The following is a 3,071-nucleotide window of genomic DNA, read 5'->3' on the forward strand; positions in this document are numbered from 1 at the left end:
ACCCGGCCCGCTGCCCTCCCTCAGCCCCTCCCCCAGCCGACCGAGCTGCGCGGCCCCGCGGAGAGGGAGGGAGCGGCCGGCCACTGGGAAGGAGGGGAGGGGGCAGAGGACTTCAAAACTGAACCAGGGGGAGACCCCAGACAAAGAGACCCCAGACAAAGGGAGATGACGGCGGCAGCGTCGGGCCGGCTGCACTGGCTGGCTGTGGCTGAGGCCTTACTCGGGCAGGGGATGTCCAGTCCTCCCAAGGGGGGAGAATCCAGACGTCGCCTGGCTGCAGGCCCTTGGAGGCCTCCTTCTGGGTCCCTAACAATCCACTCCCTCCACTCAGGATTTTGAAAAAGACACCCTGTTTTCAAGAACAGCCCCAGCTTCAAACATACGCTGACCTGTCACCTCTGAAATCAAATGTCCTTGTCAGACAGTGTCCGCCAGTTCTTAGTTTGGAAAATTTGATCCTCAGAGCAGAAGGTGACTGATAGGAGGGGGTGGCGCAGGGAGGGAGGTAGTGACCACACCTCTCACAGAGGGGAGAGAAAGCAGAGTACCAAGTGGGGAGAGGGGAAAGCAAGGCTTGGCCCCTCCGAGGTGAGGGCTGAGCTTGCCACTCACCATCTAGCTTCTTGTGCTGCATCCTACTGCATCAGTTCCCTCACCAGTAGACTGACATAACACCTGTCCCTGGAGTCTGTTGTGATAATGTGAGATGGCATCTGTAAAGCACAGGCAGGCCCTTTCATGGAAGCAACCAGCCACACTCCACTAACACGATCTCCCTCTGTGGCTCCCTCATGTGTCACTCAGGTCTCTGAGTTCCACCTCCCAGTTGATTCCATAGTTCCTAAGGGTTTGTGCGGGCAGGGCTCTGAAAGCAAGCACTGTAAGACATACATTGAGGAACACAACCCACTCCGTGCCACCCTCCCCAGGCATTTACAGTCAAGAGGGGGAGCCAGACATGTATATGCATATATATATACGTATATGTCTATAATCGCAGAAGGTAGCATCACCTGCGCTGGAGCTGGAAGGGGCTAGGGAAACCCAGGGGAGGAGCAGGCCAGTCCTGAGTCAAGGTCAAGGAAGACTTCATGGAAGAGTCGGAGTTTGGACTAGGCCTTAAGTGAGATGGAGATTTGCAGAGATGAGGCAGGGCCGCTCCTGGCTGAGGAAGGGAGGCATGAACATGGTTATGTGAAAATGCAGCTGTGACAGGAAGTCAGGGTCTGCCCAAGTGAGTAAACCCAGAGAGGCAGCGTGAGGTGAGGTGAGGTGAGGTGAGGTGATCTCATTAGTAGTTTGCCTCATTCTGTTGGTGAGAAGGGCCTTGGGATATTGAGCAGGGAAACGGCATGAATAGATTTTTAAAGGTGGTTCCTGGTGGCAGTGTGTTGGCAGCATCTGAGAGCAACAGCTGAGGGGTGCGGGTGGGAGGGCGTGTTGACTGTTGATCTCAACTTTATTCTGTCCACATCTAGCCAGTGTTTGACCTTCCACCCCCAGCCAGGAATGCCATGAGGAAATGCTGAGATCCTGCAGGGAAGTGGTGCACAGGCTAGATATTTTCCTGGTATTTACACCTATCATTTGGCCCTCTCCACTGGAGCCTTTGAGGTGGGTGGCACAGAGCTCTTCATAAAAGGAGAACCAGGGCTGGAGAGGTTCTGAGGCAAGTTACTGCTTCCTGCCCAGGACCTCTCCTAAATTCCTCCGCCTGTCTTCCAAAAGGGGGAGGGTAGAAGGAGGGGATCCAGAACAGCCCCCTGTGAGGCCAGACTAGACACTCATCTCAGCCTCTGAGTCCTGCTTTCCTTGGAAACTTCACCTTTCAGCCAACTGCGGAGGCTTACGTTTCCTGCGATGAACAGGGAGGCGCATGCTTCACAAGTGACCAACAACCAACACTGCTATTGGAGAAAGAAGTGAAGGCCTGGAGGGAAAGAAATTCCAGCCTGGGCCTGGAGGCCAGAGAGGGAAGATGGTAGGAGAGAGAAAGGCTGAGCACAAGCTTAGGGTTGATGCGGGTCTCACTGGGGTGAAATATCCTGATAGTCCTGTATCAGAAATATTGTTGTTTATAGACAGAATCTCAGAATCTTCACTTTCTCTCCTCTGTTGTCCTTTGCCAAGAGCCTGTGGTACTCTCAGCAGCCCCTGGCCTCTTTCTGCTGGCGCTGCTGATTACTGAGCCTTGCTAGGGCCAGGCTCTGCCTTCAGCACTTTCCTGAGTCCTCTTATCACAGCTCTGTGATGTGGCATTTTGATATATGCCCACTTTTGACAAGAAAAGTAAAAAAAAAAAAAAAAAGTCAAATAACTTGCCCACAGATATGCACAGCAACTGGCAGATCTGGAATTCAAACCCAAGTCCTTCTGACTCCAAAGCCAAAGCTACACTGGAGGGTCTTAGCCATCATGATTTTCCCAAATCCAGAGTCTGTAAAAAGCCTTATGCTTTCCTTTTAGACCTTGAAAATACTCTTAACTTTCTTCATCTCCCGAGAATACCGGTGGCCCAAATCTTTCTTATTTGTGTATGAAGAACATACAGAGGGGATCCAACAGCGCCAAAAGCTTTGCTCAAGGTCACACTAGAAGTCAAGGTCAGTACTGAGATAGCAATTCTCAAACCAAGGTCCCTGGACTCCTGAGAACCCAAAATGCCCCATGAAAATGATTAAACTCCATGTTTTCATTTGACTGGTAATTTTTAAAAAGAATTGTAAGCATTTTCTGGATCACATATAACTGATCTCCGCCCTGTGTGTTAGTACTTGTGTTTGTTCATGTTTGTGTTTACCCCCTTAGGGTCAACTTAGCACTTCTGTAATTGCCTGAGTTACATTTGTACCAAGTGAAGTCCAGGGAACATGTACTGACAAAGATTTCTTAGCAATTTGAATAGACACAAGTATGGGGAGAACTGAGTCATCACCAGGCACACACACAGTGGAATATTGTGTCAATTTCAAGAAAACCTGCCTTAGGCAGTATGTGTTCATGTTGCCAGAGGCAGCTTCGTTTCAGAGAAACAGCTATTCATCACATCGATTAGTTTAAATTGTCTTTTA

The 3,071-nt window shown here is 50.4% G+C and overlaps 1 long non-coding RNA gene across 1 annotated transcript; it reads left to right on the forward strand.

Moving 5' to 3' along the window:
* The first annotated feature begins 40 nt into the window (after positions 1-40).
* Positions 41-2,829, forward strand: LOC144317833 (uncharacterized). The gene is made up of 3 exons (XR_013383775.1): positions 41-471; positions 1,833-1,981; positions 2,467-2,829. It is a non-coding gene; the product is annotated as an uncharacterized LOC144317833 (long non-coding RNA).
* Positions 2,830-3,071: the final 242 nt, after the last annotated feature.

Source organism: Canis aureus, chromosome 7 (assembly GCF_053574225.1).
Source record: "Canis aureus isolate CA01 chromosome 7, VMU_Caureus_v.1.0, whole genome shotgun sequence".
NCBI lineage: Eukaryota > Metazoa > Chordata > Mammalia > Carnivora > Canidae > Canis > Canis aureus.